This window comes from Ctenocephalides felis, unplaced genomic scaffold, assembly GCF_003426905.1.
Source record: "Ctenocephalides felis isolate EL2017-DRISC unplaced genomic scaffold, ASM342690v1 CF-g0.4_SCAFFOLD_03570, whole genome shotgun sequence".
Taxonomy (NCBI): Eukaryota; Metazoa; Arthropoda; class Insecta; order Siphonaptera; family Pulicidae; genus Ctenocephalides; species Ctenocephalides felis.
This window is the reverse complement of record NW_020539724.1, coordinates 15,898,198-15,923,067: the sequence shown is the minus strand read 5'-3', so window position 1 is coordinate 15,923,067 and position 24,870 is coordinate 15,898,198. Positions and strand designations below refer to the sequence as shown.

The following is a 24,870-nucleotide window of genomic DNA, read 5'->3' as shown; positions in this document are numbered from 1 at the left end:
CTCAGAACCAAAAACAAACTCTGTACCGCAATGTATAGTACGGCTGCAGGATATGCTAAAACTAGAAGTTTATAAAGTAAATATTTGTCTAGCTTTATCCAAAAGCATCACACTATTTTAATCAAGTCTCTTGTGAAACTTCGTAAAAATATAATTACTTAATATTGCATCCAAAACTTGGTTCGAAATTTTACAACCACTTGCTTTATTCAGCACAATCACAAATTCGTGTTAAATACTAATTAGCATTCTGGTATATTGTCTTTCGCCATATATGTAATATATTAGAACATACTATCTTTACTCATTTGTGAAAAAAGATTTTTTAAAGTTTATTTTATTATCGTTTCCGATCCAATAAAAATAAATTTCAAGATAATACTCCACCTTAACATTGTAAAAATAAGCACTTTGATACAAATACTATAAACTTCCTAACGATACTCATAAAAACTAGTTATTACTCTATAAATTATACTCTTTTAATAGACCTTTTAAAATGTAGAAATGATGTTGGATTCGACGTTTACAGGATACTGAATCCGAATAGAATAATAAATATGTTTTTAAGTGTTTGTTCTCGAAAATTTATAGAAATTTACGGTTGTCCACAATCTGTGGAACATTTTATGTCCCTAGAAAAATTGAAGATGGTAAGAGATATTAAATTTATTAAATTAAGGTTTGGATTTATATTGCAAACAGTTTTCGGTAACAAACTAGTTTTATGAAAACAATAATTGAGTTTAATGAATAACACTAATTCACATTGTGAATTAGTTATATCTAATGATTACAATATTAGCTTCTTTGTTGAAAAACTTAGTCAGATCCTTATTTGACAAAAATTTTGTTCTCAACATTTTATTTAAATTAAAGCAATTATTTACTAATTCTACATTCTTTTAAAAGGTGATTAGGAACAACTTTATTAACATTATTTTTTGAATAGCGGTCCGTTTAAGGATAAACATATATCATAGTTAGATTTTTTTTATTTAAAAAGTCATTGATATATCCATATATCATCCATATGACCGTTATGAATATCTTTAAAATGCAATTTAAAAAGAAATTGAAAGTTGCAAAAATTCAATTCAATTTGGGAGCTTATTTATAGCTGAAGTAATGAGAGCTTTGGCTTTGGAACCACAAGGTTTATGGTTTAATTTCTAACCTGATATCAATGTGTAGAATATACATTTTTATTTGAAAATATATATGTATATATATATATATATATATATATATATATATATATATTGTTTACTTTTTGACTTGGTATGCAAGTACATTAGTACATTTTATAAGTTAACTTTACAATTTAACTGTAGTAGATTGTATATAATAATATAGCGCCCCATATATTCTTTTTTTTATCACCAATGTTATAAAATTAGCTGGGAGGGAGATTTTTTGCCTTACTATCTCCCTCCATAATTCTTGCCTACCCTTTTCCCATTTTTTGCACTCCATAATGGCGTGCTCTGCATCCGCCCTAGTCACTCCACCCAAGCAATAGTTACAAAGATTTTTAAACAGTCATTGACAGATTATTATAAAGATTTTTAAACAGTCATTGACTTAAATGCTGTCGAATTCCCCATACTTTTATATTTTACCTTTGTCGCTTATCATTATCGGCGGTGACAATTAAGTCGCGATTGCATCTTATCACAATGAATGTTATTTTTGTCATCTTTATCAAAACCAATACTATCGACGTAGATAATTGACAATCGTTTGCTATTAAGTAAAATATTTTGATAAAGTTTACAGTGAAATCCAAAAAATCTGAAGATAACAGATTTTTAAAAACATACCTACGTAAGATACAATGTTATAGATATTTATATAATACATACAGTAGAAAATTATTTTTCGTGAAAAATAATCAGAACTGTTCTATATTTCTATTATGATTATAATTATTATAATTTTCAATTCTATATTATTTTTTATGTATTCAACAAGCTGTTGTGATATAATTCTTTACAACCTAAAAGATTATTAAAGATGATTATAAATGGCAACCAAATGCAGCAATTTCTTGCAAGACTATTTTTTGACTATTATTTCTTTCATATATTATTCAGATTAAGATTTTCATATAAAAACTTACATTACTATAGAACTTAATATCAGATTGTTTGAGAAGGAAATTGAACCAGGAACCTTGTGGTTCTGAAGTCAAAGCTCTTATTACTTCAGCCATAAATAAGCTATCAAATTGAATTGAATTTTTGCATATTTTCAATTTGTTTCTAGTTCCCATTTTGAAGATTTTTGTAACAGTCATTTAAAAATTTGTTTCTTTTTTACAATTCTGGCAACCAAATGCAGCAATTTCTGTAAGACTATTTTCTGACTATTATTTCTTTGATATATTATTCAGAATTTATATGAAAATTTATATCACCACACTTTGATATCAAATTGTTTGAAGCAGGAATTGAACCAGGAACCTTGTGGTTTCAATGCTAAAGCTCTCACTACTTCAGTCATAAATAAGCTCCCAAATTGAATTTAATTTTTGCAGCTTTCAATCTTTTTTAGTTCGAATTTTAAAGATTTTTGTAACAATTACTCCAAAATTTGTTGCTAATTCTGGCAACCAAATGCAGCAATATCTCGTAAAGCTATTTTCTGATTATTGAGATATTATTTAGACCTAGATTTTCATATGAAAATTTATATTACTACATCTTGATATCAGGTTGTTTGAGGCAGGAATTGAAACAGGAATTTAATTAATAGGCTCCCAAATTGAATTGAATTTTTGCATATTTTCATATTTTTTTAGTTTGCATTCTAAAGATTTTTTTATGTTTTTTTTATACAATTCTGTAAATATTTATGATACTTGTATTTTGCAGAATTTAAAAAATAAAAATTTTAAATGTCTCAATATAAAATACATTCTTTAGAAATGTTCTGAATTAAATAGGATAGTAAAAAAAAATATGTGAACGATTTAAATAACATAAATGTTAGCATTTTATTTAAAACCATACTTTTGCAAGTCAAGGAATTTCTTGAAATATAATAATTATATAAAACTTTACAATAACAAGCATATATATATGGTCATATCAGAGAACCTAAAGGGCAAGTTTTATTTTTTTATATTTTAAAACATTCTGAATCGTTTGACACTTTCTTATTTCTGGCAAGTCATGATCATGGAATAGAAAACATGAAAATGAATTAATTATTTTTATAAACACCATAAAAAATTTCCTGCCAAAAATCGTGATAATGATATATGGATTATTATCATCAATAGATTAGGTGATAAATAGATAATAGATAAATATTGACATATGAAGTTAGTCTCTATGAAAACAATATCGATGACGAATAAAAGTAAAAAAAACTTCATTTTAAAAGTAAGATAATCAGTAAAAAATATAAGAACGACATCTTGCTATTTATCTAACTTATTTTTTATGATTTTTTAATGATTCTAAAATAGAATAGATAGATTCTGTTTTTTATATTTTTATTTTATTAACTGGCCTCGACTCAGTTAGTCATTTAGGCATTATAAATTACAATACAAATATAAATACAAATTGAGAAAGAAAATTAAAAATAACAATACAGATATAGGTTACTTGCATTAAATAAACTTAAAAATATTTTACCCTTAGATAGATTAATTTCGAACATAAATTTTTACTGATTATAATGAAATAATTGTCCATGAGCCCTAATTTTTCATAGTTAATATAGGAACATTGATATAGGAAATTTGTACAAATATGAACCTTAATTTTCCTAAATTGATTGTGCTTATTACTATGATTCTTGTTATAAAATCACCAATATTCAGTTTTATGGATTTTCGACTACTAGCTACAATTTACTATAAACTGTCTTGGTTTTCATCTAATGTTTTTAAGATTATTTTAATTTTATACCAAATTAACTTGCAAATTTTTCTTACTAATTAGCTTATCGGTGACGGATTTAAAAAAATCTTATCTAATGATTACTAGTGGATTATTTATTTATACACTTGTTACAGTGATGTTTTTTAATTCCATATATGTACAATATTTATCAGAGGTTATTAGGCCAATGGAATTTTTTCACGGTATTTTGTTTATATATTAGATAAGGTAGTAAGGAAATATGCCCAAACCATGATTTTTCAGCTACTCGAAATTTTACATAACAATTGTTAAAAATTTAAAATATTTGAAAAGACGTGGAGAGAACCATGATCTTTAATCTTAATACTTTAGCAAAGAATCGGAAATAAATCAAGTTTATATGTAATACATTTTTATGATAATTATTAATTGTAACTGATTGTAAAATGCCAAATTAAAATTTGGCTGCTTTAATGTATGTTTTAAAATTTGTCTAATTATATTTCTATGGAACTAAAGCAACTTCTCGGTATAAAGACTTGGATATTAGTCTTCTCGTAGTTTTTGATGTTGCCTTGGCTATATTATTATTAATTTATATGAAAAATTTCCATATAATTTTAAAATTTCTATAAGCCATTCAATAAACATATCAAAGATAAAATTTGGTTAGTTTCATGAAAACCAATGTATCTATTTTATAATTGACGGTTTTATAAATTAAAATTTAATTTGAATGTTTTCTCAAACTTGTATTCATTAGAGGTTGTTTAATTTTTTGTTGTATGTATTTGTTAAAAATATGTTTTTATAGATTTTTGAATACTCTGAATCAGTTTCTAGTTAACTAAAAATTATCATTCTAATTCTCTTTGAAGAAAAGGAATCTGTTTTAAAATTAAATTTTAAAAAATCAAATTATTTCTACGTTTTTACCCTCTGGAATAGAATCTTGGATATTTTTCTTGCAGTTTCTGATTTTACATTGGTTATATTATTTTTTTTAAATCTTCCATACCGTTTCAAGTATTCTATAGACATTTAATAAACATATCCATGATTTTCGTATTGAATTTCTTGATTTTTATGAAAACAACAAATAAATATATCTTCTTCATAATTACTATTTTCACTATTTAAGAAATTTTTTAAAATTGCTTCAAAGGTTGTCTTAAATGGTGATTAGAGGTTGTTAAGTTTGTTTAACGTATGCATTTGTTATAAACATACATTATAGATTTTTAAACATTATAGATCAGTTTCTAGTTAAGTAATTGAAATTATCAATATCAATATTTTCAAATATCAATTAAATTAACCTACTTGCGGAAAATTCAAAACCTTTGTTGGATCAATGGATGATTGTTAAATCCTACTTCAAGAAAAGTACTGGTTAATTTATTTCTGGTTCCTTTGGATACTTAGTATTTTTTTATTCTACTATATTTTTTTATTTTCATTTTTTTATTATTTTAAACAGCGATCAGAACTTAACACTATACTTAAGTGTGTTCGGCAGATGGCAACCCACACATTTGCCTCATCCCTGAATGATTATTACAATATCTGAACCAGGACTATTTTCACTTGGAATCATATTGCTATCTATATTTTCATATAAATATCTTTGTCACTACTGCTTAACAACAAGCTGCACGAAGCAGGATCGAACCCGGGATCTCTGATTCATACTACCTTCTTAATATAAAATCTACAACCTATATTATTTTCACCTTATTCATGTATTTCCACCATTTGTTGCATATCTATAAAATAACTCAAATAACTCTGGCTCCTTACCATTTCCGAACCCATAACTGTTAACACATGTTTAGTTCATCAATACCATCGACAACTAAATCATTTTATTATGGCATAAAATATAAACAAAATCAGTATTTCCCGCATGCGGCCATATGACTCTATATTGAATCAATAAACAATTAATAACCGAGAATAACCACAAAATGCAATTATACGGTTAACTTGGAACGATTATTTACACGTCGAGATAAACTAATCGAGAGTATAGAAGTTGTTTTTGGCAATGGGTCATCCTCTAAAATTAAACGATATCGGCTGAGCCGAAATGCATTGTGAGAGTACGTTTGACGCGAGCCAGTTGTCTATGGGAAGTGCCTTAGATTTAAGTATCTGGTAATGGAACCTTGCTCAACATATTGACTGCCAGATGCAGTTTTTTATGACTTCTCCAAGACACCAATATGAAATCTGCATTCATATATTATATTTAGATATGTATACTGATGTAATTGTCATTCGCTTAACATTTTGCCTGCAAAACGTTTGTTTTTGGTGCATCTTTCAAGGTGCGAATTGATTTACATGACTTCATTTATACTTAAGACTCTTAACATTATTTTTGTACCACATTCAGAACTAATTTGTGGTACCATTTCCCAGTTAACTAATTATATAAATGCACTAGCTGGCATACCTTGTGTTGCCATATAAAATATTTCTAGTATAAAATGTTTTTAGTATAATAATAACTAATGGTAGCAAATTTGGTACATAAGGTGCAGTTAACAAATGTATGTGTTCAGGGGGCTATAGCTATGGAATTCCTTAAAACGTTTACGGATGTGAATGCTATAGCATTCATTTTCATTGTGTTGCAGAATGACATGAATACTATAGCAATTCAAAGTTTCGAACTTATATATAGATATTACAAATTTTATATAGATATTGTTTTCCTTGCTACTCCTATTTTATGTTTTTTTTATTAGAGGGTAGCCCAATAGTTGTCCTCTATAATAGAGTTAATTTTATCTTGTCAATTAAATCTGATATATTTTTTCTACAATAAGTAGCAATGCCGAAGAGATCCCTTTCCTCTTTGCCATTTCTTTCAAGTGAAAATGTATATCACTACTGCTTGATATTAGATTAGATTACTAGGAGCAGTATTCTTTCACGATTTGCAATGCGCTAATGTGAATTTTTATATTTAGATTTAAATGTAAGAAATTATTATAATTAAGGTGACCATACGTCCTGGTTTAGCCGGGACAGTCCCGAATTTTCACCTTGGGTCCCGGGTCTTTTTAAAAATATTTGTCCCAAATTTAGGTCATTTTTACCGGTTTTTCGTAAATTTATAGGTAAATTACTGAAAATTATGAAAACCAACTAACAAGTGCTATTTTTTTTCAATTAATTATGAATTAAGTAGAAAATAATTTTATAGAAAGGTCAGAAGCGAAAAGAGTAAGATCGAAAAATATAAGATATAATATAACATCGTGGAAAGTTCTTACTAAAAGTCTGCAATAATCATTAAAGAAAAAAGATTTATATAAAAAACTATTTTTTTATTGTATCTGTAAATGGAATTTGTTATTTTAAAGACGTCTCATTCCCCAGGTCTGGATTTTCATAACTAAAAATTGCGGTCCCGGTTTTGATTTAAAAAAATATGGTAACCTTACTATAATAGCACCTTACTTAAAAATTTAACTGCTAGATGCAGTTTTATCTCCTTTTTCAAATGCTCCAATTTGAATATTTTATCAATGTTTATGTATAATAAATAGAATGGAATTTTATTTAGTACATTGACTGCTAGATGCATTTTGATTTTTATTTTCAAGACTGCTATTAAAATGCAAATTATGAAAATGCAATTTGTTTAAAATATTGACTGTCTCTCAGATGCAGTTAATGTCTTTTCCAAGAAGCCATTTTTTTTTTCATTTAGAATTTAGTTTTAAGCTTAACTAACTTCTCAATATTAAGCAGTACCGATTTCCATTTTTATTTCAAATATAGATCAAAACATATTTCCAAGTGAAGTCCTTTCTGGCATAGCTGCAATTAATTACATAAAAAATAGACCAATCATTGGGTTGTCTTATAGAAAGTTACATAATTTAGAACTATCATTGAAATAGTTATAGATCTTTTAATTATAATAAAAAAAGATTTATTTGTACATATAATATCGCTTAGGTTGTCTCTACGTATTCAATACGTTAATGTGAATTTTTCATTGAGCTTTAGATTTAAATAATCATTTTAATGAAACTGCTTCAAATTTTGACGACTCACTTTAATATTATAGTTTTTTAGGGCAAAAATGTCACTTCTGAAACATTTTTTTGCAAAGTTATGTTTTCAAAAACGATTTATGATAAACAATTTTATTCAGATTAGAAACACAATATAGAGAATCTTGATTTGATTATTGGATTTATTATGAATATTTCCATCCATGCGCATCTTCAGTATATTAGTTAGGTAGTATTTACAATTTTTGTTTTAATTAGGAATACATTGTAAACAAAGTTTTAATGATCATAACAATTTAATTAGAACTTGTATATTTTTTTCGAATTAATTAATCATAATCTCTACACTTGTTAACAATTAACTCCGTCATGGCGAAACATAATCTTATTCATGTGCGTTCTTAAGTCTTCAAAATTAATCTTGATAATATTTTTATATAGTAATTTATTAAACTGTTCTTTACATATTTTATCACTACATTAACTCCTTGACATTAAAATCCCATTTTGAGCAAGTGAGCACTTGATGGATTATAATAAATGTCATATAAGGTAATCCGCCGATCTACTTTCTTAACGCTTTAATCTTCATGATCCAGTTTTCTAAATACCTCCATAATTAAAAACTAAATACAAAATAAATCGGGATCATATTAATTTGGGAGGCATAAAATCATTAGTACCATTATTTTAATAGTCTAAAAAGTTTTATAGCTAATCTTTAATTTGTGGAAAATAACAAGAATTGTGACATCTTTTTTCATTGATATTGCAAGGTAAAACTTACTATTTTGTTATTATTTCATTAGGTTCCTTAATATTCGACAAAAAGCGTATTTGGAGATTTACAGACTGATCAATTCAATTTGTTAACTTTCCTGATGAAAGTAATATCTAGTATTCTCCTAAATATTTTTCGTGATTTTTCATCTGGAAGTATTTAGCAAAACTTATAAAAAAAACACTTTCTAGAGGATTAGAGACATCTTTCATGATGAAAATTACATCTAGACACTTTTCATGATAAAAATAACATCTAATGTTTTCTTTAATTAAATAAGAATAAAGATAATGAATAATTGTTAATAAATTAAGTGAATAGCAAAAATATTACAAATAAATTTTACTGCTTAAATATATGGGTGTTCTATGGCGTAACGGTTAAGTGCACTGCTTAGTGTGGAAAAAAAATTATATATAATGCCTATATATGACTGATTTTAATGATTGATATAATGCCAACATATCATTTACTTAATTATTCTTTGAAAAAGAAGTTTATTATTACTTATTACATTTTTTATTGGATTTGCTTACTTAGAGCTTTTAGCCATCTACAATATTTTTTGATTTTTTGAAATCTGATCTTCTCAAATTTTAATCTTGTTTTTTCTTCTTTTAATATTTTTATTCAAATTCAACTCAACTAAATTCTGATCTTCTCCGATTGTAATCTTTTCTTGGTTTCTTCTTACTTCTAATTTTATTCAAATTTAATTCAACAATTCTAGTTTATTTAATTTTAAATTAAATATTTTTAATAGCTACTAATGAGCCATTCCCGCCCCCAAAATATTCGAAATTATTACAAATTTTCTTTATTTTTTTTCCAATGTGAGGTATTAACTATTACATAGGGCAAAAATACTATTTATTCGAGATTTGTACTTCAAATGTTACTTGTCTCGAGATTAATTGCATTATGTATTTGTTTTTGCACAATTTTTATCATTATTCGTTCCATTTGTTATATTATTTGCGTATGGACAATGTGCAATTTGGAATGTCTCGATAGGTTTTAACTAACACTTTTTAGACCTTTCAGAAATTATTATTATAATAAATTTCGCAGTTAAAAAAATCCGGATCTTAGATTTTCAAATTTATTTTACCATTTGGTATTTGCTGATCATAACTTTTAAACTCCGATAAAAGAAAACATTAAACGAAATATAAACTGATGCTTGCGTTCATCGAAACATTCAATAAAATTCATATTTTTAAATATTTACATTTCCCGCTCGACTGTTATTGCACAGAAGAAGCTTTTAAAGAGAATTTGATCGCTTCGAGTTTTCTTTGAAATAGAAATGGATTATTCTAGGCCATTTTATAAATACTAGTTATTTTTGAAGCATTATTTATAAATACTCGGGTAAGTCTCTCGCATGGCGTTGCCGTGAGGATTTTTTTATCGTGAGTACTTTTTTATAGAAAAACAAATAATAGATACTGTAAGTGATCTTGAATAATATAATTATTTACTGACACATCACTTGACAAATTTTGGAATCAAATTTTTATTGAAATTTTAATATGTATTAAGTTATTTTAATTACTCTATTATATTGTAGTGTGAAATCAGATTAAATCAAATAGTTTTAGAGAATGTATGAAATACGCGAAATCATTCTTTTTTAATAAAATGTATTGGCGTCTCCACTAGTTACCAGCAACCCTTTTCGCAAGAAAAACGAATATTTTCTGCCGTAGTATTATATTTATAAAATTGATGTTTCATTTTGCAATACATTTGTTGAATTGATGTCTCAAAGAATAATTTACTATACTTTATATGTAGACATTTGGTAAATTCACAATTCAAATATTTCAAAAAGTATACATTTTACATTTTACTGAACTGGTATATTTCCATTCATAATTTTTACATATAGCTTCTCAATTTTGTTCTAAATACATTTTATGCGCATCTTTCTTGTGAATATTTTAATTATAACATAAATTCGATTCATTTTTATATATAAGATATATATTTATTTGCACTAATCACTTGCTGTTTTTTTTTTTTGACATTAACTTTCAGAATTATGATTTATTCTCGTGATAAGTTCAGAACTCAAAATATGATTTGTTTCAAATTATGATTTATTCTCGTGATAAGATCAGAATTCAAATTACTTTCTCACTTTGCATTTTATTTTCAAGTAATATATGTTCGGAAATTCAAATGCAAAAATGTAATAAATATTTTTTCATACTAATGATTTGAATTAATACCCTATAAATCGAATAAAAAAATTACTCATAATTCAGCATATATATGAATTCTTGCTTTATTTTAATTTTTACACTCTTAGTATGTAATACATCAATCCTTACCTAGCAATATTTCTCAGAGTTCATACTGATTTATTCAAAATATTTATTTTTAAAAATTTATAATCTGTTGATGTATGCATAAAATTTTGTTCACGCGAGATGCTATTTATCAATCTACTATTCATAAATCTGACATCCAACAAGTTTTATTTATAAAACTAAAAATATTGTATAAAGAATGAAATGTTAGATGTTTTATTCTGAGAATATAAAAATGTATCAAATCAGTGATTATTTCTTATGAAAACTTATTTATAGACATACAGATTTGTTTGATTATTAAGTACTTAGAAGTTCAGAACTTATTACTAGGTATATAGAATACATTCAGTATAAATACATTTTTGAATTATTGACCTTACTTCTTTGTTTGTCTCTATTTAAAAGAAATTGATTTTTGAAAGGTAAATTCTGCGGTAACATAGACGATAACGTTGCGTTCTCATGGCAACGCTATCTTATTCTTCTTTCTTGGTACTAAAAACTGTTAAAATGCTATTTATTTGTGTTATTAAATATTAAGTTTCTGCCTAGTGCTTATATTTTAATAATCTGTCACATATCATATGGTAATAAATACATTTGCGTTTGCACTTGCTGTTAAATATAAATTTGAACTCTATTGAGCAATGAGACCGATGTGATCAATAAAATCAATGCCACAACTTGGCTTGATTGTTTTAATGAATTGGAATGTAAGCTGCTGTTCTGCGAGAATAAATATAGATGTACAACTTACTTAATCAGTAATTCTCAAAATTTTTGGCAAAGGAAAAAATCCTGATAAAAACCCAAGGAATATAAATTACTTCCTCTAAAGGTAATGATGATGCACTAGTTCTCGAACACGTGTTATTTTTTTTCCTGCTATCTCCTGGCAATTCAGTATCAAGAATGCTTCACTAATGTTTCCTGTTGAGTCATTTTAGATATATTGTGGTCTGTGTTGTTGCAATAAATTTTAAAATAAACAATTGACTGATTACTAGGAGTTGACATTGAAATTTATATTTATACCTCCCAGGATTTCATATCTGCTTCCGCCTAAACCAAAATTTATTTTACTATAGTAATATAGTATTCGTCTATACTACAATAAACCTTTCATGATTTTAATAACTTGAATTAAATCGTATCCTTGGTCTAAATATAGTATCATAAAAACCATCTGCTATTTTGAAGTCAATCAAAAAATCAATATTTCAATTAATACATTTTTGCAAGAGGTACGTATTAAAATATTTTACAAGAAAAAAAAATTCAATTCAAAAATAGTCCCTCATGTTACCACACAGTTATTGTTTTAAATTTAAATTAAGCTGCATAGAAGGCAACCTAATAGTTATGTTTTCTATTTGTGGTGAATTGATTTGTGTAGTAATGGGCCAAAAATCGAAAATGAAAAAATTTTTGCATATATTTACGTTTCAGAGGTTTCTGAATATTTTGGTATATCTCAAAAAAAATGGATGGACTATTTTTCGTCGACGATTTTGGGTGTACGGATTATCCTATTTGAATGGTTCAAAAAACATTCGATTCCTATTGATGAGGAGACGCGTTGATTAGTTTTTGACAAAGCAGCTTCAGAGATATGGAGCAAAAGGTGTTCAATTTTTTAAGAGAACAACCGATTTTAATGATCCAAAAAACATTTTATTCGTAATGATGGCGAGAATAGATTTTGACAAAGGCAAGTTCAGATGTTTCGGAGACATAGAGCTAATTGTGAAAAAATTGCTGTTTTTGAGAGCACTAAGCATTCGATTTGAATAATTTCAAAAACTTTTTGTTTGTGTTGACGACGCAATTGCTTTTGAGGAAAGAATATTTTTTTCATATCAATTTTTTTTATAAGTTTCAAAAAATTATTTTTTTTGAATATTAAAAAATAATTCAGATATTAATTCTAAATTTAGCTAACGTTCTAAAAATCACTTATATATTTCAAATCAAATATTTGCAAATCAGTTTGTTCATTTACTTTTTATAAAATAAAAAAATGAAAGTTCAATTATTTATAATAATCTATTTGAAAACATTAAATATTTCTTGAATATTTTATTAAGGTACGAGAAGTTCCAGAAATTTGCCTTAAGGCACGATGCCATACACCACTAGTTTATTTTTAATTTTGATTATATTTTATTTGAATTTATGTTTAGAATTGTATTTTCAAGATGAAACCTTATTACTTGATATCATGTTGTCAAAGATGGAAAAATCATTTGTTTTTATTCATTTTTCTGGCATTGACATTCTATTTGTACCTTTTATATATAAAAAGTTCTTATATAGGCATTTTTTTATGTTTTGGAATTACCTTTATGTTTCGTGAATCACAAATAATTTAATCGATATCATTTAATTAATTAATGATACGTTATTGATTGCTATTGAATAATTATTTCTAAATATTTTATCGAATTATCTTGATATAATTCTGTTTGATATTTTTTATGTATTTATCTAAAATAATACATAGGTGCTTATCATACATGTTCTATACTACTAATATTATAATAATGGACAAGTAGATCATATTTAGCATTTTCTTAGAACTACTGTTCGATACAATAATCTTTTGTACATATTAGTACATCTAAATTGTATATAAGTATTTTAAGTTTAGGGAGGCTTTGTATTTTTGTTATGGAAACACAATCTACTAGATGATATTAACTCTTTTGTCATCATTGTTATTTTCTTTGAATTTACCACAGTTTCTAAATATTTAGCATTCTAGTTTAAGTCGTTATGGTCATTGGTTTATAGATCCTGCTCACAAAAACTATCCAGCACGCATTTAATATCATAAAGACAGCTAGCAAGTAAGACTTGCTATCGTGATCCAAAGATCCAATATCATTTATTATTATCACCATCAAAATTCCAATTCCCTCCGAGAAGAGATTCAAAGACAACACAAACATCTTAAGAGACATTGGAGCTTCTGTATAGCACAGCTGATCAGTGGTGATATTGAAATAGATAATGCCAACACCCAACAAAATCATCTGAGGAAGAATCCAGGAAATGTGTACGGAATTGGGCTCTTTGATTGTGTAAAATGTTGCTCGACCGTCTGATATTGATACAAGATACGTTCCGCCCATATATAAATTAAATTCTATCAATGCTTCATCGTTGTACTCCAGAATGTAGGTATTAGAATCTACTTCTAAATGTCTATTTGTATTTTCGATTATCTCGTGATCAGCAATAGTATCTGGTTTTACAGTCATTGGTATTCTTACACCGCCGGTATCCTCGAGAATCACTTCGTCATCTGGATAAGTCCCAAGGACTGTCAGTGAAGGGTTACCGTTTTCTGATTCTACATAATTTTCAGCTTGAACAAACACATCTGCACTGCCTCTGTAGTTTCTCAAGAACATAATTAGACAATCACCACCTTTGGTGTGTATTGTTTTACTAATGGGTGTGAAACATTTACCTTTTACGGATATTTTGAGTATTTTTTCAGCTGGAACTAGCATACTGGTGTACGACCCCTGTGAAGTAACAACGATACTTTCACCAGCTGAAATACTCGAATATTCGACCACTGCCAAACAGTCAAATTCGTTAAAAAGTCTAATTTGCAATTCGTTGGCTCTAGGAACAATGGCCATTTTGCTCTTCACAAATGATTCCACAAATCCTGAACAACAAAATGCTAAGGCTAAACAAACTGCTCCAAAAATCATTTGTTTAAACGCCGTATACATCTTCGTCCACTTTAATACTGGATCAATAAGATAATTGGAAACTGGTACTAATATTATAGTGAAAAATGTATTCATCATTTCATAGTGGTCGGGCAAGAATACGTACGAGAATATCCTACCATCCAATCTGGTAAGTGTGTAAGACCACTCATATTCTTCTACGCGATTCAAAGCACCGTATATAGGGATGGTGCTAAAGACTATAACCATATTGAATACAGTTTTGATATCATTTATCAATTGCTGTTCATAAACTGGTTCTGCATGGTCTAACCAATGCGGTTTAGGGTTGCTTCTGCGCTCCTGGACACTATGCTTGGCACCATACCATATGCATTTCACTATATTCACACCTATTTTATGCTGTATTGGTCTTATAATATAATATTTCTTTCCCAAAGCAAATGTTATTAAAGTCATTGTGCAAAAAGTTAGGCTTATACCTTGCGGTAGGATGTAACAATCCTGCTGTCCCAGACAACCATAGTAAGTCTTTGCCAAAGGTGCTAAAAGGCTACCTAAAGAAAACATCACATTGTCGCAGAAGAAGTACCATCTAAGGTATCTTGTCAATTCTTCATCTTGACTTGGGAGATCGAATTGATCAGCTTCTAACACGTTTTCTAAGGTAACACCAAAATTAGCGGCCACTATGAGCATTGCACTTTTTATATAATTTAAAGTTTTACCATAAGGATACAGGGATGGTATCGTCATTATCACAACGAAAAGCTGGACAATCCAATCTATTACACGAAAAATCAATCTCGACTGGTACCTATTCAAATAACTGTCGAAGATCAGTGCTCCGAATGGTCCCAGAAATAAGGCTACCATAGTAGTTAGGTACAGCAGGCGAGATACCGCTTCTTCGTCGAAATTTTGCTTGGATGTCATAAATAAAATTTTCAGGGAAACTGAAAAACCTACATCGAAGTTGGACATACCAGAAACAACCAGTAATATTACTGCTCCTTTAGGGAACCCCGTTCTTGAGGTTGCCTGTTCCATTTCAATATATTTGATAAGACTTTTGAGCAAATTCATATGATGAACTAACTGAAAATTTTAATTTGCGTTTAAAAAACTGTCATTAGAAATAGCCTACTACTCTTTATATTTGGATTGATTTTATCGAATAAAGATCGATTTCTTGAGTGACAAGTTGCGACAATTTTTTGAAAAATAGCATATTTCTACAATGAAGAATTAGATGGGAGTTTTATTGAACATAGTCAGATAGTTGTTTGTTTAATATATGGCATTTGTTGTGATATAATTGATTTGGTTTTCACAATATATTTGTTCAAAGTCAAATTGGACCTTTGTATCCAGGCCACTCCTACTCAACTAAAATAATATTTAAACTAGTTGTGTATGGCATCGTGCCTAGAGGTAAAAACTAATTATCACCTTTCCTCAACATTACGATGTGAATGTTTTTTGATCATTCAAATCGGATGCTCTGTTGACTCAAAAACTTGCTTTCCACTTTCTGCATTCTTTGCTCCGTATTTCTGTAACGGCTGGACCTGCCTTTCCCAAAAACTAATCTTCTTATTAAAAGGAGTCGAATGTTTTTTGAACTATTCAAATCGGTTGATCCGTGCACCCGAAAATGGGGACGAAAAATTGTATCCATACATACACACACACATCGATTTTTTCTAAGGTATGCCAAAATGTTCAGAAACCTTCAAAACGTGGAGAAATGTAAAAATTTTCAATTTCGATTTTTGGATGATTACAATAACTTACCCTACTGAAAGTTAATAAGAAGTATGCAGCAAGTCGTTTTGTTTATAAGTGATAATGACTAACATAAATATGAATTAATATATTCACTTGTATTTTGTAAAGATTTCTTATTATTTTTTTTAATTTGCAAAACAATGCCAATGTTTGAATCTCAATAAGCCCGATTACCTTTTGTATTATTATATGTGAATTGTATATAAGCAAATTGCTCTCGGTGTACGGCGAGATTTACTCTGAAGGGCATCGAAACAGGTCCATAGGATAACCTGTCGTAATCGAAAGTTTATAAATAATAAGCGATTATGATTTCGGCAAAAAATAAAACGAAAAAATTGTTTGCGATCGTATCTGCCTATCTTGTTGTCTGCATTGAAATCATTGTTGGCCTTTCTTGATTTTTTATGGCAAAACGCAATGCCATATGAACTTGAATAGTGATTAAGTGCTTAAATTTTGCTGCTTAGAACTTTGGGCTTTGATCTTTTCTACCATAAGATTTCCGGTTTAATGCTTGCCACGGACAACACGATATCAAGCAGTAAATTTTAAATGATATTAGTTTATATTCGAAAATATAAATCTAAGTATTATTTTTATGGAAAATTGACTTTAGGGACTTCACAACACTATTAGAAATATCTAATAGCAATTTTATCACAAAGAGAAGGACAAACAGTGGGTTGTTTTTTAAGGTTGTAAGGAAAATACATTACAGAAAGTTCATAGAACACGACGAAACTGTTCTTATTCAAAAATAAAAACACTAACACAAAAACAAACAAGGGGGTTGACAAAAATCACTAAATATCACGTGCGGAAGGGAAAGATATGGAAAGATATCACGTGTATTTATTTTTTATTTGATTTATTAAAAAAAAATCAAACATTTTTAAAAACAGAATATTTTTTTTTAGTTTTTTCACGTAACTAAAAATACACGTAAAAATACTCCAAACATGGTCGGGGGGTGAGTAATTTTGAATATCACCACATATGCTCAAGGGGGAGGGGGGTCCAAAAATCTTTAAAAACTAGCTCACGTGATTAATGGATGCCCCCTAAGAACGTGAAAAAGTTAATAATACATGAAAAATTATAGAAATCCTTAAAGGTTCGCGTTGCAGGCGAATAAAATTATCCAGGATTATACAGAAGAAACAAAATATAATATAGTACATTGTATAAAATAGTGAGCAATATTACATTTACCTTCGGAGTGTTTTTTTATCATCTCGAAATCAAAATTGTTACACCTGATTTTAATACGTTCACAAGAGTCAAACTGTTACCAGTGTTATCGCGCTTCAGGCGTTTTTTCTTTCAAAATAAATGACTAATAGATGTTTGTATGAAATATTATCTTAATTGAAAAAAATAGCATTAATTTACATTTTTCAATTTACAAGGTATTATATCTTGTTATTATGATTTTTTTGACTTCTTGGGGGATTTCTTCCTATTGAAACATTTAAGAGCGATGAGCCTGGGTTGTTGTGAAGTTGTGATCGTAATATTAAAAGTTAGCAATTACGTGATATAATAAGAAAATATATTATTATAGAGACGAGGTTGAAAGGCATCTTTAGTAAATTGCTGAAGTAACAAAATACTTACATAGAAATTTCTTATTTAGAGTATTTTTTATTTTACAAAACATATATACAATGACGCAGAGTTAATTTAATAAGTTATCAGTTAGTTATTGACGTTATAGAATACATTATAACTATTTTAACAAACCATGAAAAATTTAACTTAAAACTTAAACAAGTGTTAAATATTTTAAATATGAAATTAGTATTTTATAAATCGTTACAAATTTTACAATTTTATTTTATTTATATATTACATAGCGCATCATATATTTTTGTTGTCATTAATGTTATAAAATTGGTTGGGAGGTAGATTTTTTACTTTTCTATCTACCTCCATAGTTCTTGCCTACCCTTTTCCATTTTTTTTACTCCATAATGGCGTGCTTAGCATCCGCCCTAGTCGCTCCTTTCAATGTAGCTATTATTCTATAAAACTTTTTTAAAATTAAAAATAAATTTGTGTATCTTTTTGTCCCATGGCTATCTCTTTTCATCCTTCCTATGGGACCAAAATGATCAAGTGATAAATTTTTCAAAAACAGCTCATAAAACATTTCTACAATGAAGAATTTGCTGGGGTTTCACTGAACATAGTCACGTACTTATTTGTTTGATATGTGTTATTTGTTGTAATATATTGGTTCGGTGTTCACAAAATAATATACCAAAGTGAAATTAGATCTTTGTTCTCCGCCCTACCTGCTCCAAAATCTTTTTTCATTAAAAGTTTATGATATATTTTACATACGACCTGTCCTTGACTTTGCCATCTACATTTTCGTTTCTTTATTCTATGAAATTTACTTTTGAAAGTATTTTTTTCATAAATTACATTGGTACACAACCGCCGACTGAATTGTTAAGGAAGCGTGTTTCTCAATTAAGATGTTCGCGCTAAATGATTGACTGAGTACACGCAATCATGTGGAACAAATACTCAAATATTCTTATGTGTAATAAACACTTCGCAAACATCATATGTCTGGACCGTTTTGGGCTTTTTAATTTTTTAGGAAAGAAAAATAATTATGGTACGTACAGACTCACATGGTAAATTTGACACTTTTGGTAGTTTGATTGCGTTTTTATAAAAGAATAGTTAATTTATATTTGGTAAGCTGCGGTTGTAATACCTGGTCTTCGTTACATCGATAAAATCAGATGTTCAAGGAAAATAACTAGTAATAATTAATTAATGTCCCGTAGGGTATGTTATTGTAATCGTCCAAAAATCGAAATTGAAAGTTTTTGCACATCTTCACGTTTTAGGTGTTTCTGAAATTTTGGCATACCTTAGAAAAAATGTATGTTTCAACTTTCAATGTATGTAAAACATTTTCTCGTCGTACGGATCAATCGATTTGAATTGGGAGACGTGCTGATTAGTTTTTGGCAAGAACAGGTCTAGCCTTTTCGGAGACACGGAGCTAAATGTGCAAAAAATTGCAGTTTTTGAGAAGACGAAGCATCCGATTTGAATTATTCATGATACCTTTTGCTTGTATTGGCGAATTGATAGTTTTAAAATTGAAATTAAAAAAAATAAATTTGTTTTTGAATTTAATCTTTTTTGGCTAAAATTCTAAAGCTCACTTATATATTTGAAATAAATAATTTTAACTTTATAATTTTAACTATATAATTCTTAGAAATATGAGAATTCTTTGAAATGGCAATGAATTATAATTTATATTCCAGGCTCATATTCATAGATTCCATAATTTACTTTTCATAATATACTTTCACCTTCAGGATTTCCTTTAATAGAATATACATTTTTTTTGTTACATAGAATTCTAGATCTATGTAACAAAACAATAGTTCATTAAATTTGTGTAAATTAATAAGATTCTTCATATTATTCTTTTTCATTAACGTTTCTAAACTGATCAATTTGCAAAATTTCCAATTTTGTTTGATTTAATATATAAAACTATCAATTTAAAATTAACAATCAATTTACTCGAGTTCGTAAATTATTCACAAGTATTTAATTGTAACAAAAGGAGTAAAATCTGCCAAAATATCAAATATTCAGAATTTTTTGGAGTCTGATGGCCAGATCTCCCAAAATACTACTAGCTACTTTTGCCATGCAGACAATTTAGAAATAGTGGGTGTGCAGGTGTGTAAAATGACTTTAATAATTCATCTACGTTTTGAAATATTCAGAATATTCTCTATAAATAAAACTTGATATTTCATAAGGCTATATATAAAGTGGAATATTATTTGGCTCAGACTTAGGCGTTTATGAAATGAAAGCAGAGTCAGAGTTACTTTTCCTACCCTGATCTTCTTGAAGTCATTAATTGAAGAATTAGTAATTTTTACGTATACGACTTGGTATTTTATTCCTGGGCCTTTTATACTTTTGGTACCAAGAGATATGCTGAAGAATTGGTAACTTCTACTAATCTTCCTTTCTATTTTTGTCCAGAGTCCTTGAAATCTTTACTTCTACTATTATTCATTTATTCCAAGTCCATTTTTGCATTTTAAAAGCCTAAGTCTAATCTTTATAATAATAGATTGTATATTTTCCGAAGCCAAATCTTTGTGTAAGTTATGACAAGTCATTTACACACTTATGCCATGTTTACAGTTACACCAACTAATATATGAACACGTTACCTGCGCACAATACACATCGATAGATATGCATCATGCTTTTTGTTTGAATAAATACTAAAATAGTATACATTGGAATAAATTTATATACAAATGTATGAACTTAACATAAATTTTTCGGAGATATACAGGGCCGACTGAGAGACTGAGAATTCTGAAGTAGAGTCAGAACTAGAAGTATATAAACTGGCTGAAGGAGGTTTCTAATAGGCCAGCAAGGAAAATGTTCAACTAAATTCAGATTTAAATGAACCAAATGACCTATGTTAAATCTACTAATTAGTAAAATATCCACTTTAAATTTTTCTTTTATAAAAATTTTGGTAGCAAGTCATATGTTAAATAATTACTAATTATTAGTAATTTTGACCTATTCACCTTGCTGCAAAAAATATTGCTAATTGCTTAAATAGTATTGCTTTCCAAAAAGTGTTTTTAATATTTTATATTACGATTAATGCATCTAACGATATGAGAAGACTAGGATCTCATCCTCTAAATTCACAAATTTATAAAAAGTTTTAAATACTTCCAAATTAACTCGTTTTGCTAGAAGTATCTCCAATATTAACGTACAACTAATTAGTACAATTGCTCATAATTTTACCTAATTAACAATTTTAAAGGGGGGCGATACATGTAACAAGAAAAAAAAAATCGATTTTTTTTTTCATAAATCGTTACAATAACATCTCAAAAATATGCCTGTAAATATTCAAAACAAAATTATCATTATTTATACAATAAAAACTCATTTAAGTGCCACGCCTCAACTCGACGCTTGAGTGCTATTGTACTCTTATCTGTTTCTGTGTCAAAACTAAACGCGTTTTTCTCAAAACGACATTTTTGAAATTTGCGGGCGGGATAACTCAAAAAGTTCTCAACCGATTCCAATGAAATTTTGCACACATCTACTTTACAGTAATAGCTTCTAGTTAAACCTCAAACATTCCAAAAAATGTTTCAAAAATTAACCCTTTTACCAAAAAAAAGGTGAAAAATCGAACTTTTTTTTTCTAAGGTGTGCCAATTCACGATTTTGTGACTTTTTTAATTTTTTTTTGGTTTATGAACACGTACAAACTAATTTTTTTAAATTCAGATCACCGTACGAAAAGTGAGAACGCCCGCAAATTGATGGCGTTTTCCGAAAGGGTCTTGGCAGATTTATTTTTACGGCAGCCATTTAAAAAAAAAAAATAAAAAAAAATTTTTTTTTGTGTATTTTAATATATAATAAATAACCCTAAAAAAGTTCAAAAAGATTCAATCATTCCTTCCCAGTTTAAAAAGTCCTCAAAAAATGGTAAAAATTAAGGCGATTACATGTATCGCCCCCCTTAATATGTGAAAATATTCATTTCGGTCCTCGACAAATTTAACATTAACTTCCACTACGTTGCTTCAATATTTTGTGTTTGTTATTTCTAAAGTTTCTGGACAAGTTATTAGTAAATATTATAAAATATGAGTTTAGGTCTAAAAATAATGCGAAAACTGTGTCAATGGAAACTCAAATACGCTGCTTGCAATTCTATAAATTCCATAAATTTTGATTTTAATTTATTTTTGGTAGATTTTATTGTGTTGCGATCAGAGATTCTCAATTTTAAAAAATAGAGCAATGAAATCATGATTAGGATTTGGTTTCGTATATTCATTATTTGTCAGCTATACTATCTAATAAACCATCCACCATATCAGGATTATGACTCCTGAATCAGAAGTCCTGATGCTTATGTGGCAACTTTTCTGGTCAAGTTTCTGAAGTTGTGCATCCAACTTTGTTGTACCTGATAAGAGTTGCCTGATATGCCAATATAATCAACAAATTTTCTAGTAATTCTATAAAGCTTTTTTTTATGGAATGAAGTTGATCATGGGCCTCTTTTCGGCTACCTTGAAAAATAGTCTGCATTAGGATTAAATACATTTTTTTATCATAAACAACATTTCAATTTTGTCAGAAGTCTTGATTCTATTTTGCATTTGTAGAATTCATTTTTCATAAAAAACAGTTGTTATTTTTGCGACTTATTAAGTAATGCAAAAAAAACATATAAATTTTGCAATCGACGTTCCTTGTGAAATGTAAAACATTTAATTTATTTGAACACTCTATGCGAGGATTTTTGTTCTTTATTTTTTTATCACTCTCTCTCTGAAGTTATCAATACTTCTTTTCATCATATGATTTCAATAAATATTTACATTTTACTAAATTAATCTACGTACTTACAATATTTTACTAAGGAGGTTGTCAATACTCTTCTTTCTTTCATTAAGTGATTTTCGAAGGAAATAATGAAATTTTATGAAATAATTTGTTGTATTTCTTAATATACTTTTCGCTAAGTGGTTATCGATATTTTGTTCGTTATGTGATTTTTAATAGAAATGTTGTATTTAACTAAATAATTTTGTGTATTTCTCTAAATTATTTTCCTGTCGCTTAGGGGGATTTTCTATATTTTGTTCATGAATTAATTTTTAATTGAAATTTTTACATTTAACTAAATAAATTCCTAATATATTTTGTTTTCACTCACAATCAGATGTTATCAATACTTTCTTCGATAAGTGATTTTTAATAGAATTTCTATTTTTACTAAATACTTCTGTATATTTTCTAATTTTCCTCAGGCGGGTTGTCAGTATTACTCTGCATTATATGATAAACTACCCGTAGGGTAAGTTAGAGCAATCACAAAAAAAATCGAATATGAAAATTTTCATATCTTTTTGTTTCAAAGACTTCGGAACATTTTGGCAAACATCACAAAAAATGGATTTATGTGTATGTGTATGTATGTGCGGATACAATATTTTGACGGCGATATCGGGAGCACGGATCAGTCGATTGGAATAATTCAAAAAACATTCGATTCGTATTGATGTGTAGACGTGCTGATTAGTTTTTGGCAGAGACAGGTCTAGCCGTTTCGAAAATACGGGGCAAAAATGCCAAAAATGATAATTCCATTTTTGAGATAACGGAACGTTCTATTTAAGTGATATAAAAACACTCGATTTGTATTGAAGAACAAACATGCTGGTTAGGTTTTGGCAAAGGCAGCTCCAGCCGTTCGAAAATACGGACCAATAAGTGCTAAAAATGGTAATTCAGTTTTTGAGATAACGGAGCGTCCGATTTGAATGATTCAAAAAACATTGTACTACATTCAAAAAACTGGTAAAATTGTTGGTTTTATTAAAAACAATTCAAAATTCTGAAAAATCAAATTTTTCAAATATTGTAAAGCTTATGGTACGGAAGTTCTTGCAATTTGATTTAAAGCACGATCCCATGATCCGCTGCACCACTAATTAATTTTTGGTTCCACAATTTGGTAATTTTGGGTTTGGTTGTTTTTACTCATGAAGGCTATCAATACTCTTCTCCACTATGCAATTTCCAATAAAACTAACAAAATTCCTTTAATTTACGCAAATTTAATATCCCGGTATCATATTTTCCCACATGTTTGTTTAAAAATGCGGCCCCACATGTCACGGTTGGAGCGTGTCCGAGCCTCGGCCAGTAAGTGCGCGATACACTGATACACACTTCAGTAACACTCCGGATATTTCAAAGAGCGCCTCGCTTTGTCATAGATAGCGGTCTGATAGTGCTATTGTTTTTTAGGGAAAAGTAACATAATTAATACTGTGCACATTTACTACTTAACTAGATCGATAACTGGTGTGATAGTTTTGAAAAATCTGTTTGAGAAGTGATTTAACACTATTTGTGTTGTGTTTTGTTCTTGGATTATTATATTAAAAAGTATAGTGTGTTTAGAAATTATGATATAAGGGATCAGTTTCTTAAATATTTACTGATTTAAATAATCAGTCAAGAGATTTTTTTTATTATTATTTTTATTGGCCTCGCTTACTCGAGCATTTAGCCACATACATTATTCTATACAATCATATATCCTATAAAATCTTCAATTTTATACTATCTTCTTCATATAATCCTATTCTTTTTCTATACTTCTTAACTTATCTTCATTCTTCTTTTACTATCTTCTCATTTTATCTTCTAACCGCTATTTCTTCTTCTTCTATACTTCTCATTTCTTCTTCTAAATTCTTCTTACTTCAATTCATTTTT

General features: G+C 28.2%; 1 protein-coding gene across 1 annotated transcript in view; it reads left to right on the top strand.

Annotated features, from left to right (window-relative positions):
* Nucleotides 1-24,870, top strand: part of LOC113382888 (cGMP-dependent protein kinase, isozyme 2 forms cD4/T1/T3A/T3B-like) — a 97,615-nt gene that overhangs the window by 1,195 nt on the left and 71,550 nt on the right. The gene's annotated exons all lie outside the window — the stretch shown is intronic.